This window comes from Mesoplodon mirus (assembly GCF_964341445.2).
Source record: "Mesoplodon mirus genome assembly, chromosome: 13".
NCBI classification, from domain to species: Eukaryota; Metazoa; Chordata; class Mammalia; order Artiodactyla; family Ziphiidae; genus Mesoplodon; species Mesoplodon mirus.
Window position 1 is genome coordinate 50451616 of NC_138989.1, and position 13520 is coordinate 50465135.

Genomic DNA, 13520 nt, shown 5'->3' on the forward strand with positions numbered 1-13520 from the left:
CCACTCTTTCTGTCATATGATTTTTGCCATACCTCCTGATAGGGCAAAGATAGTTTCATGCCTATCCCCATCAACTCTGGGCTCGGCCATATGAATTATTTTGAACAATGAAATGTGGGTGGAAGTGACACTGGTTAGCTCTGAACAGAGGCTTTCAGAAGTATCATGTGTTTCAGTTACTTTTCTTCAGCTGTGGCCCTCTGCCGTGGGAAAAGCATATCCCAAATAATGAAGGACGCTCCTTTAGCCCAAGACCCAAGATAAAAAGACACATAGAGTCAAGCCAAACCAAGTCCAGCATGGTGGCAGCCAATGATTTTTGAGCTTGCAATAAGTGTTTGTTGTAAACAATGACTTGGGGATTGTTTGTATGGCCACAAAAATTGACACACACTGTCTAAAGTTGATAAATCAAGAATTGGAACTATACTATTTAGAATTAGGGGAGATATCCATCAGAGAGGTGGGGTGGCAACAACCAAAAAGAATTAATTAAAGGTAGTTACCTTTGGGGATGCTATTGGGTGGAAAAAATTTAAGCCTTTGTTTCATATCTTCCTATCCTATTTGAATTTTTTATCATATGTATTTTATATATGTATGTATTACTTTTATATTTAAAATGTGCATCTACAGTGCATACCATCTAGGAGGTGATATAAGCCATAGACACATAAAACATTATAGCTATCATATCATGAGGCAGCTAATTTGTGTGGGGAAAAAAAATGCCCCAGATGATGAAATTATACGAATTCAAAAAGAAAAAGGAGAGAGAGAGAGAGATCAACCCAACCGAAGAGGTGGTAAATTGCACTGCGAAAGAATCCATAGGGATGAAGATAGGTGGAGGAAAGTAGGCAAGGAAGAAATAAACAGCATAATAAATCTGGAGAGAGGGAACACTGAAGTGGGTGTGGTATGACTGGAGCAGAGAATTCTTATGGGGGAGCTGTGGGCAAGAGGGCTGGGACTGATGAGAATGGGACAAGATTGTGAAGGGCTTGAGTAATGCGTGAGTGGACAGAATGGCTTCATGAACTTGGTGTTTCAGGAAGGCCAACATGGCAGGGCAGTGTAAGACAGACTATATTCAGAATGCTCAGAGCTAGCAGAAACTGTCTCAAGGGTCACTTAGCCAGGTGGTGTGGCATATGTGAGGGTATTGCTCTTAGTCACATAGCTTCTGTTACCACATCTTCCTTTGGGCCTAAAGCTATAAAAGCAGTGCCTCACTCCTTTGCTAGAAATGTGTAAATAATTATTCAGATAGACTGGTGCCCTGTGGGACTGGGAAGCTATGACTAGGGGAAAGAAGGGGCCACAAAAAGGTATTTTATAAATCTCTCAAAACCACTCTTAGCTGGAAAAGACCTGCATCTTCTCCTCCACCCTGTGCTACTTACCAAGTTTTTTTCACTGAGTCTTCCTAAATGCCATCTAATAATACCATGACTTTACATGTGTTAAAACTCAGGTTGGGACTTCCCCAGTGGTCCAGTGGTTAAGACTCCGCCTTCCAGTGCAGGGGGCATGGGTTCCATCCCTGGTCAGGGAACTAAGAACCCACATGCTGCAGGGTATGGCCAAACAAACAAACAAACAAACCCTCTGGTTGTCTTACTCCACAGTACCTCTTTTGAACCGAGAACCCAACGTCTCTTCCATTTCTCTTCATTTCAGGTTCATTCCATTTGATTTCCTCTTAAGTGACGGCTGCCCACCCAAATCTACTGCCCACTAAGACTCGCTTCCACTGCCCTTGATGATTTTTGTACCTGACTTAGGTTTTAGCTGCTATTCTGACTCCTGCTTTCCTTAACCTTAAAAAAAATTCATACTGGTGTCTGGTCTGACTGTATTATTTTCAGTTTCTTAGGTTCATTTCTGTCACTGCCTTCTTCACCTTCATTGGCCATGTGCCCAAATGGCATATGCTGAGCCTTCTCCACTTGCAGAATCTCAGGCTTGTTCTTCTCACCAGCTGTCTCAACTTTTCCACTCCTTCATGCTTGCTGACCTCGGACTCCATTGAGTCTCTGATCTAGCAGTTCCCAGGATTTCACCTATTTTTTTCCTGTATGATATTATAGCCCATATAAGTCTCCAGAGTATATGTGTGGAATTCCCAATAAATCAGCAATAAATCTTCCCTTTCCTCTCTGACTCAAAAAGCCTATTGGAATGCAAGAAACTGGGAGTGACTTTTTAATAGGAATAATCTGCAATCTGCTCTAATTTATGTTTTAAAACTTTATTCTCAAATTCTTGTTCCTGCCCAAGATGGAATAGTGTGGATGGAGTACATTTCCCACTAAGAACAGTTAAAAGCCCTGGACATTGTATATGAAACAAACAACAGAAAGGCAGAGAGAAGAAGACAACTGACTAAGGAACTTGGGATCTGAGGAATGACAGGACAATGAGTTCTCTGTGTTGTTTTTTTGTGTGTTTGGTTTGTTTGTTTCTCTTGCCTCATATATCTTAGGCTAGAGAAGCTGGCAACCTAGAAACACCACAGGAAAAAATTTTTTAAAAACCCCAAGAAATGCCTGCTCTCACTAGCTAAAGGACTGGGAAAGGGGCAACGTAGACAACTTTTAGACCAGTAACTACCCTATTCTAGCTAAACCCTGCAGAAAAAAAAAAATGTGACCTCACCCCTGTCCCGGTCAGCAAAGGCTGAATAGAGGGACTCCCACCTTCACCCTTTTGTTAGAAGGCATCACTCATGACCCCTCTAATCCCTGCTGGGGTGATGTCAGAGAAGACCAAGTGGGGAGCCAGCACTTTCATCCCGGCCCAGTTGACAGGTGACTAGCAAAAACAAAACAAACAAAACAACCCAACCATATGGAAGTGTATTATGCCAGGTTAAAAAAAAAAAAAAAAGTCAGTCTCAAAAGGTCATATACTGTATGCTTCCGTTATATAACATCCTTGAATAACAGAACTATAGAGATGGAAAACAGATAGTGGTTGCCAGGGATTAGAGATAGTGGGGATGGGGGAGGGGTAGTTGTGACTATGAAGGAAGTTCATGAGGGAGATCTTTGTAATGGAATAGTTCTGTATCTTGATGCAGAACTGGTGATAGTTATGGGAAACTGCACATGTGATAAAGTGGCACAGAACTATACACACATATTGTACCAATGCCAATTTCCTGGTTTTGATATTGTACTATAGTTACAAGTTTATAGCTTTTTTATAAGTTACAGTTATAAGATGTAACCATTGGGGGGAAATGGGTGAAGGGTACAAAGGATTTTTCTGTACAGTTTTCACAACTTCCTATGAATTTATAATTATTTCAAAATAAAAAGTTAAAAAAAGTTATCCTCCAGTTTTGATACTTGTGATAGTCATTAATGTTATAATCCAAATTTTTGCAGCTCTCTGCCTTCTGGGGACAATGCTGGGATTTATTGCATTTCCCTGCTTCTTTGAAAGTTAGATACGGCAGGTCATTTGATTTGGCCAATGAAATGCATGCATAAAAGTGACACTTGGTGAGGAAGTGTTACGAGACCATGTACAATATGCCACATGTCCTTCTACTGTCTCTACCAAGGAGGAACCATGTGCTGCTCTGGATTCTTCTTCAGCCTGGGATGGACTGCCCCACCCCCACCCCCCACCGTCCCCCTTCCTCAAAGGACATGGCTTGTGGGCCAGAAAGGACCTGTGTAGTTTTAAGCTCCCAGGATTTGGGGCTTTTGGATATAGACATCCAGTGCAGTAATACAACAATTAGTCACCATTACCTTCCCATGCCCCTTACAAATGCCTAAAATGTACTGCTCTTATCACCAGATCCAAAGCAAGGCACACTCCTGACTGCTTATGATCCACATTTACCACACCCAGGACTGCCCTCACCATGCTGACATATGCCTACTGCCTGACCTAACCCATGATCACCACCCATCTGGCTATTTTCACTTGGTTTAATGTTTTTGAGGTTCCTCTATGTTGTATCTTCCATATATCTTCTATGTATCTTTCATTCTGTTTTATTGCTGAATAGCATTCACTGTATGGACATACCACATTTTGTTTATCCATTCACCAGTTGCTGGACATCTGGATTGTTTCTGCTTTTCAAGTATTATGAATAATGCTCCTATGAATATTTATATACAACTTGCTATATGAACATGTTTTCAGTTTTGGGGGTATATACCTAGGAGTGGAATCATTGGGTCATATGGTACTCTTATGTATAACTTTTAAAGTACCTTTTTAACAAACTTCCAAAGTGGCTGTACCATTTCACATATCCATCAGAAATGTACGTTAGGGTTCTAATTTCTCTAATCTCCTCAGCAACACTTGCTATCATCAGTCGTTTTTATTACAGCCATTGTAGTGGGTGCGAAGAGCTTCCTCATTGTGGTTCTGATTTTCATTTTCCTAGTGGCTAATGATGTTGAACATCTTTTCATGCTACTGTTGACCATGTAAATATTTTCTTTGGTAAAATGCCTATTCCATTCTCTTGTCCATTTAAAATTCAATTATTAGTCTTATTAAGTTATAAGAGTTCTTTATATATTCTGAACACGAGTCCTTTATCAGATATACGATTTGCAAATCTTTTTTTCCCCAAGATACAAAAAAATCTTTTTTTTTCTTCTCCTTAACACGGTTATTTTTAAAAAAGATAAAAATTTCAAAGTGAAGTTCCCTTGTGGTACATTAACAGGCCAATCATGATTCACTTTGTTTCAAAATATTATGTAAGGGCTTCCCCGGTGGCACAGTGGTTGAGAATCTGCCTGCCAATGAAGGGGACACGGGTTCGAGCCCTGGTCTGGGAAGATCCCACATGCCACGGAGCAGCTGGGCCCGTAAGCCACAACTACTGAGCCTGCGTGTCTGGAGCCTGTGTTCCACAAGAGAGGCCGCGATAATGAGAGGCCCGCGCACCGCGATGAAAAGGGGCCCCCGCTTGCCGCACGTAGAGAAAGCCCTCGCACAGAAATGAAGACCTAACACACCTAAAAATAAAAATAAACCCAACCAAATAAAAAAAAATTATGTAAGTACTTTTAAAAAGCAACTTTTAACTTTTATTTTAGAATACTTGGAAAATGTAGATAAGCACAAAATAGGATAGTAAAATTCCACAGAAAATCTTCAGTAACATTATTTGCTTCCAGCCTTTTGGTTCTTTCTGCGAACATACCTTTATTTAAAATATAAAACTGGGACCATTTAAATAGTATAAACATTAGTTTTATCGCTGGCAAGCAAGACACAAAAACCTCTGAATGATTCAAGCAGTTGGTCATGCCTAGTGAGTGACAGAGGACCAGGCTGCGTCTTCTCTTCAGGTTAAGGTACGGCTAGGTACTAGAATTAGTGCCAAGGAAGAGTGTTTCCCAAGGGGGCACAGTGGAAGGGCCCCTCTCAGAACTACGCGGGAGCCACTGCCCTAAACAGCCCCCATCCTGCGGCGGCCGGGGCTGTTTTTGTCCCCCAAGGCCTGGCTGCCTCTTCCGGCTTTGCCGGTCGGTGGCCTCCCCTCTCGCCGCCCACCCTGGGTCCTGGACCTCCTGCATCCCTGTCGTCGGACGCAGCGCTCAGCTCGGCCAGACCAAAGGGCCGCTGACCGTCCTCCAGCTCCGAGTCCTTGTCGGCCGCTCGCGGGTCAGGAACAGCCCTGGCCCCGGCCCCGGAATCGATCCGAAGATCTCGTCGGCGCGGTGAGGGCACCGTCCTTTCCTCCCACTCCGCGACCTGCTCGACGTGAAACGGCCCGAGCTGTACTTCACTTGCGGCGGCAGCCCCTTTGTCCGTGCACAGGTTCAGGTGGAGACCACCCGGGCCGGACCTCACAGCCGAGCCCGTCGCAGACCCAGGCTCCCGCCCGGGACAGAACCGGCAGCGCCGCCCGGAGGCCCTCGCTCCGGCGCCCGGGTTCCGCGCCTCCCCGCGCGTGGGACAGGCAGAGGTAGAGGCGCCGAGAAGCCGGAACCTTCACGGCCCCGAGGGAAGCGCCGCGGCCCCGAGGTGGGCTCGCCGCAGGGGCGGGGGCGCCGCATCCGGGTGAGCGCGCGGCGCCCCCGCCTCCCCCGCGCAGCCGCACGGGCCGCTGCCGCCGCCAGCACGCCGCGAGCGGGGAGGACCGCGCCCAAGCGGCCTGCGTGGGCGGCCCTGCGGCCCCGGACCGCCGCGCTGAGGCGGTCCCGAGCGAGCGGCAGCGGCGGCGGCAGCAGCATGCGGGGTGGCCCGGAGTAGCGCGCCGAGCCCGCGAGGCCCCGCGCGGAGGAGGGGGCAGGCGCGGCGGAGGCGGGGCCCGCGTCGGGCCCGCCCGCCCGCCGGGGGAGCCGCCGGCAGTGGTCGAGGAGGCGGCGCGGCGGACGGCGGCCCGAGAGTAGCGCCCGCGCTGCGGCCCGCGGGACCGCGCCGCGACCGCCCGGGCCGGCCCCGAGGAGCGCCCGCCGCCGCCGCCGCCGCCGCCGCGCGCGGACCGAGGTGAGTGTCTGCCCGCGCCCGGGCCGTCCCGGAGCCGCGGCCGCTGACGCGGGGCCGGGGGAGGAGGAGGAGGAGGCCCGGCCGCGTTCGCGTCTCCCGTCCCTTTGTGGCCGGCGCGGCCGGGGCGCGGGCACGCTGGGCGCGGGGTCCAGGTCGGGTACTCGGGGGCTGCTGGACACGCGGCGTCTCTGGTTGGCCGCTGCGGCGAGAAGCGAGTTTCCGTCCTAGTTTGACATTGAGTTAGAACCGTTTTTCTTTAGAAGACGGAAGTTTGTTTTATTGACCAAAATACAGCTAAATATGGCTCCTGGGTTCGGTCCGGCGGTGTGGTACTTGGAGCCGCGGTGCCAGGCTGACCCCCGCCCGGCCGGCGCGACGCGGGAGGGGAGGACACGCGGGCGGCCCGGGTTGGGGGCTTCCGGCCCACTACCCGCGAAGAGGACCCGGCCCTGAATTAGCAGACGTCTGTGGATGGGAAGTAGCGGGCGTTAGGTAATGTAGTACAGCTTCCTGGAAGAATGAATGAATGAAATGTCATTTACTCATCCATAATCAATGCAATGCCCATTTAAAGATTTGCCAGGAATTGTGATGATTTGCAGTGTCATTGCCTCTCTTACCTGGTCAGCCTTGCTAAGTGAAGGTCCCCCTCCTCCGAACTTGTGACCTTGGCCTCATTCACAGAGCCGCTAAGCTAACCAGACGGGCCTGGCATTTTCTGGCAAGTGTGGGCAATGGTCAGAGTAGTCTTTGTGATTGTGAACTGTGTCTGGAGGGCAGAGATCATACCTTGTGCTTAATATCAACACATTGACCTATAATAATTCTTGTCAAGAACTCTGAGAGGGTGGGGTGGGATGGGTGGGTATTTTGTCCTCATTTCACAAATGAAGTTGAGGCCCTAAGAAGTTGTAACTTTTATAGGGCGCAAGCTAAGCAGCAGAGTTGGGATTCACACCTAGGTCTTATTAATCCAGTGCTCTTTACATTACACCTGTGTCTGGACTTGGGTTATCCATCGTGGTAGCCACTAACCACATGTGGCTATTTAAATTAATTAAAATTAAAGTTTTGAAAATTCACTAGTCACATTACGAGTGTTCAGTAGCCAAATGTGACCCGTGGTTACTATTGAACAGCACTTGTCTAGACCATATATCCATTGGCTTATTCAGTAAATATTTGTTGAGTGCCATATGTCTATGAGGCATAGTTTTAAGTCCTGGGTATAGTATGGTGAATAGGAGAGGCAAAATGTCTCTTGGCTTCATGGAGCTTGCATTTTACACGATAGTTTAAGGGATGTTTCCTTGGTACCTTCAAGTGCTTTGCTAATGCAGAGTGTGGTTCGTGAACCAGCGGCAGCATCTCTGCCACCTGGGAGTTTGGAAGAAATGCAGAATCTCAGGTCCCAAGCCACATCAACTGAATGAGTTATCTGTTAAAGTGATTTAACAGGTCACAGGTGATAGATCTCAGATCTCAAGTGATTTGTTTTCATACTGAAGGCCTTATTCAGAACACCAGTGATAACTGGGTTTAACAAATGTCCTGATGGATTGTTTGGTAGGGCTCTTAAGTCAACTTTGAATGCCTTGGGAACACTCATCATTTACACAAATACTTGTTAAATGCCTGGCTTCTATAGTAGAGTGTCAGCTCTATGAGAGCAGAGATTGTGTCTTCCTTTTCCAGCCATGTATCTTCAAAGACTGTACAGTGCCTGGTAAGCAGTAGGCACTCAATAAATGCTTCTTGAGTATATTAATGAGCCTGTTCAGAAGTCAAAACTAGTTAATCTCAAGCAGTTCAGGCAAGGTAATATTCAGGGCAGCGGGTAAGAGCATAGGACCAGAATCAAAATGAAGGTAGGTCTGTGTGTAGCTTTTCAGCTGTAAGCCCCAGCTACCCTGGACTGAGTTTCATTTCCTGGTTCCCTTGCATGCCCTATTTCTTTCTCTTTTTAATAATATAAAATAATATTTATACATTTGAATCTTAATCATATCTCAGTGCCACATACATATGTATATGTATGTATATTATTTTTTAAAAACTAAATTCCAGAGTTTATTAGGATTTCACCAATCCTCCCATTAATATCCTCTTTCTGTTCCAGAACCCTGTCCAGGTTACCACATTGCACCACATTGCATTTAGTCATCATGTCTCCTTAGTCTTTGGTCTGTGGCAGTTTCTCAGTTTTCCTTGTTTTGTGTAACTTTGGTAGCCTTGAGGAGTACTGTCCTGGCTGTCTTCAGTGGGCAGCTTTCCATAGACCAGATAGGATCATCTAATACTGGGAAAAGGCTCTCATATTCAGGAAAGTAAGGCCCTGACAGGAATAGCGGTTTCTGCTGGTATTTGTCTGTTTATGTAATATATACAGCTATTATGCTTCTGTAACAACTTAAAACTGTAGTACTTTGTTTTCAGTAACAGATTCTTGGGATACAGTTCTTAATTGGTTGAGATTCAGAAGAGGGTTATAACATTGCAAATGTGAACCACTATTTTAAAATACACTGAGTTTTAATTTTATGATGGGTTAAGAGCTGGGCTGAGGTGGAGGAGCTAGGAAAAAGGAGAAATTAGCTAAAAGAGGCAGGCAGTGGGTCAGAGAGGGACCATGGCGCACGGAGTGACAGATAATGCAGGAAAGACTGCGGCAACTGCATAGAAGGGAACTAGAAGTGAGTACTTGCTATTTGTTCATTGACTCAGTTAATATTTATTGGGCGCTTATTGTGTGCCAGTCCAGTGCTAGATACTCAAGATAACTGGGGTTGGACAGCATTAGATAAACATGCAGTTAAGTACATAATAATTAAACTTGTGATGAGTGCTAGAAAGAAAAGGTAAAGGGTGCTGGAGAGACTGTGTTTGTGTGGTGGTGGGGAGCTGCTTGCTTTTGGTTGGCTGGGTTGGTAAGGAAGTCTTCTCTCGTTTGCATTCCTCGCTCCAGCTTTTGGGGACCTTCCATTGTTACCCCCACACTGCTTATTCCGTCTTTTTGTTATTTCACAACACACACGCCCCTTTCTTCATAGGCACTGTGTTTATTTTTAGCTCTGAGTCTTTACATATGATTTCTTCTTCCCAAGACATCCCCATCTCCGCTTCCACCTGTGGAAGTGCTACCTCTTGTTCAAGGATTTGCTCAAATCTCATCTCCTTTATGAAGTCTTTCACTGTTGATTTATGCCTGTGTTTGTCACTCTACTTGAGTTTATGGTGTTTGAGGGTACGGGTAATATTTTACGTTTATATCTATGTCTCCGCAGTCCACCACAAAGCCAAAATTAATAAAGAGTTGTTAAGAAGGTAGATCTATTCTGAAGTGTTAACATTTGGGTGATGAATCTTAGAGTAGTGAGTGAAGGTCCAGTTTTGGGCTTTTTGTGTGTGTGTGTGTGTGATGAAAGAAAGTGCAGCATTTATTTCAGGGCACCAAGCAAGGAGTTAGGGACAGCTAGTGCTCAGAAAGCCCAAACTCTGGGCTTTTTTAAATTAAACTTTTTTTGGTGGCATAATTGTAGATCCACATGCAGTTACAAGAAATAATTCTGAAAGATCCCATGTACCCTTTACCCAGTTGCTCCCAGTGGTATCATGTAAAACTGTAGTGCAATATCAGACCCATGAGAGTGTCACTGATACAGTCAAGATACAGAACATTTCCATCAGCACAGGGTTTCTGCATGTTGTTCTGTTATAGCCATACCCTCTTCCCTCCCAGTTCCATCCACTCCTTAAGTCCTGACAATCACTGATGTGTTCTCCATTTCTATAATTTTGTCCTTTCAAGAATGTTTTATACCTGGAGTCATATAGTAAGTACCTTTTGGAAATGAGCTTTTGCCCCCCACGCCCCCCCCCCCAGCATAATTCTCTGGAGACTCATCGAGGTATTGGGTGTATCAATAGTTGCTTCCTTTTTATTGCTGAGTAGTATTTCATAGTATGGATGTACTTTTATGGTTCTTTTAACCATTTAAAATCTGTTGAAGGACATTTGTTGTTTCCAGTTTTGGCTATTATAGCACCATTGGTTGAAAAGGCAACATTGTTTCCTCTATTGAATTGCTTTTATATCTGTAAAAAAAAAAATCGGTTGGGTATACTTGTATGTGTTTATTTCTGGGTTCTCTGTTCTGCTCCATTGATCTATGTGTCTGTCCCTCCACCAGTATTGTACAGTCTTGGTTACTGTGCAATATAATAAGTCTTAAGTAGGTGTAGAATGATTCCTCCCACTTCATTCTTTTTCAGAATTGTGTTAGCTGTTCTTTCCTTTGCTTATCCATATAAATTGTAGAATAACCTTGTTTATATTTATAAAAAAAATCCTACTGGAATTTTGATAGGAATTGCATTAGACCTGTATATCAATTTGGGGAGAATCGATGTCTTACTATGTTGTTTCTTCCAATCTATGAACATGGTATGTCTCTCCATTTATTTAGATCTTCTTTGATTTCTTTCATTAGCATTGTGTAGTTTTATCATACAAGTCTATGTTTTGTTAGATTTTGTTGGGTTTTTGTTAGATTTACATGTAAGTATTTGTATTTTGAGCAATTGAAAATGGTATTGTATTTTACAAGCAGCTCATGCAGCTCAATATCAAAAAAACAAACAACCCAATCCAAAAATGGGCAGAAGACCTAAATAGACATTTCTCCAAAGAAGATATACAGATTGTCAACAAACACATGAAAGGATGCTCAACACCACTAATCATTAGAGAAATGCAAATCAAAACTACAATGAGGTATCACCTCACACCGGTCAGAATGGCCATCATCAAAAAATCTACAAACAAATGCTGGAGTGGGTGTGGAGAAAAGGGAACCCTTTTGCACTGTTGGTGGGAATGTAAATTGAGACAGCCACCATGGAGAACAGTATGGAGGTTCCTTAAAAAACTAAAAATAGGGCTTCCCTGGTGGTGCAGTGGTTGAGAGTCCGCCTGCCGATGCAGGGGACACGGGTTCGTGCCCTGGTCCGGGAAGATCCCACATGCCGCGGAGCGGCTGGGCCCATGAGCCATGGCCGCTGAGCCTGCGCGTCTGGAGCCTGTGCTCCACAACGGGAGAGGCCACAGCAGTGAGAGGCCCGCGTACCGCAAAAAGGAAGTAAAAAGAAAAAGAAAAAAAAAAAACTAAAAAAAAACTAAAAATAGAACTCCCATGTGACCGAGCAATCCCACTACTGGGCATATACCCTGAGAAAACCATAATTCAAAAGGAGTCATGAACCACAATGTTCACTGCAGCTCTATTTACAATAGCCAGGACATGGAAGCAACCTAAGTGTCCATCAACAGATGAATGGATAAAGAAGATGTGGCACATATATACAATGGAATATTACTCAGCCATAAAAAGAAACGAAATTGAGTTATTTGTAGTGAGGTGGATGGACCTAGAGTCTGTCATATAGAGTGAAGTAAGTCAGAAAGAGAAAAACAGACACCGTGTGCTAACACATATATATGGAATCTAAAAAAAAAAAGAATGGTTCTGATGAACCTAGGGGCAGGACAGAAATAAAGATGCAGACGTAGAGAATGGACTTGAGGACACGGAGAGGGGGTAGGGTAAGCTGGGATGAACTGAGAGAGTGGCATAGACATTTATACACTACTAAATGTAAAATAGATAGCTAGTGGGAAGCAGCCGCATAGCACAGGGAGATCAGCTTGGTTGGTGCTTGTGACCACCTAGAGGGGTGGGTTCAGGAGGGTGAGAGGGGGACACCAGAGGGAGGGGATATGGAGATATATGTACATGTATAGCTGATTCACTTTGTTATAAAGCAGAAACTAACAACATTGTAAAGCAATTATACTCCAATAAAGATGTTAAAAAAATAGTATTTTAAATTTTGATGACCATGTGTTTATTGCTAGTAGAGAGAAGTATTAACTTTCTTATGTTGCTCTTGTATTCTGCAGTCTTGCGGAACCCATTTTTTAGTTCTAGGAGTTTTTCTGTAGATTTCTTGAGACTTTCTAAGTAGACAACTATGTCTTGTTTACATAGGGGCAGTTTTATTTCTTCCTTTTCAATATGCATGCTGTTTACTTCCTCTTCTTGCCTTATTGCACTGGCGAAAACTTCTAGTACTATGTTTAATAAGAATAATAAGAGAGGACGTTTTTGCCTTGTTTCTGATCTTAGGGAGAAAGCATTCAGTCTTTCACTATGTTTTGGGTCAGTCTCTGCCAATCCATAGTGATGCTATTGGCTAGAAATGACTGGCACTCACCTGGGCCTGTGGTGAGCCCCTGCACAGACATTTTTCCCCTTCTGGAGCCAGTTTTGTGTCTGGACTGGCCCTTGTGCTCTTACAGTGATTGTAAGACACACCTCTGGAACAACCATAAGGCAAGTTTGAAAAGAAAAGGTTTATTACTTACAGGTCCTGGAGGAGGGTACATGGCATGCCTGAGGCCACACAACGAGGTTGTGGGTAAAGAGTGCAGACCTGGGTTTCTGCTTTTTTGGGGGTTGATGGGGAGGGGCCTAGGGTTTTGTGGATTCTCTCTTTATTGGTGAATGTAAGACATAAGAGCAGGAATTAGGGCAGAGGAAGGGAAAAGCAAGCTGTCATATGGTCAGTTATCTAATGACTAGAGCTTTCTTAAAGAAAAAAAAGTAACTTTATGGGTGGGGCGGCATGGCTCTTTATCTAGCTGTGTAGCTGGCAATGTGTTTATTCAGGATGGATATCTTTGAACTGGATGCCTGGGAAATCAAAAGCTTAATGTCAGGCATTTACATGGTACAATCAAAAAAAGCTAATTGTCAGGTAATTATACTACACACTATCAAGTATAGTGTTAACTGTGGGGTTTTTCTAGATGCTCTTCATCAAGTTGAGGCCGTTCCCTTCTCTTCCTGTCTCTCTGAAAGTTTTTGTCATGAATGGGTGTTGAATTTCATTAAGTGCTTTTTGCTCATTGATCTTTATACGTTCATGTAATTTTTTTCTTTAGTCTATTGATATGATGGATTATTTTGATTGATTTT

The 13520-nt window shown here is 44.5% G+C and overlaps 1 protein-coding gene across 2 annotated transcripts in view; it reads left to right on the forward strand.

The window, feature by feature from the left end:
- Window positions 1-6391: 6391 nt before the first annotated feature.
- GALNT1 (polypeptide N-acetylgalactosaminyltransferase 1) overlaps window positions 6392-13520 on the forward strand; it is a 125932-nt gene continuing 118803 nt past the window's right edge. The window contains exon 1 of one of the 2 annotated variants that reach the window (XM_082641538.1): window positions 6392-6483. The gene's annotated coding sequence lies outside the window, so the exon portion shown is untranslated. The remainder of the gene's footprint in view (window positions 6484-13520) is intronic. The other variant, XM_082641537.1, reaches the window with a different exon arrangement.